Consider the following 312-nt stretch of genomic DNA (forward strand, 5'->3'; position numbering starts at 1 on the left):
CCTTTCCTCTTCCTCTTCCTCATCCTCCTCCTCGTCCTCCTCTTCATCCTATCCTCCTCCTCATCCTCTTCCTCATCCTCATCCTCATCCACCTACTCATCCTATCCTTATCCTCATCCACATTCTCATCCTCATCCTCATCCTCTTCCTCATCCTCATTCTACTCCTCATACTATCCTCATCCTCATTCTCGTCCTCATCCTATCTTCATCCTCTTCCTGATCGACATCCTATCCTCATCCTCCTTATCGTCCTACTCCTATCCTCATCCTCATCCCCGTCCTCATCCTATCCTTATCCTCATTCTCGTCC

The sequence above is a fragment of the Lupinus angustifolius genome, chromosome LG07 (genome assembly GCF_001865875.1).
Source record: "Lupinus angustifolius cultivar Tanjil chromosome LG07, LupAngTanjil_v1.0, whole genome shotgun sequence".
NCBI classification, from domain to species: domain Eukaryota; kingdom Viridiplantae; phylum Streptophyta; class Magnoliopsida; order Fabales; family Fabaceae; genus Lupinus; species Lupinus angustifolius.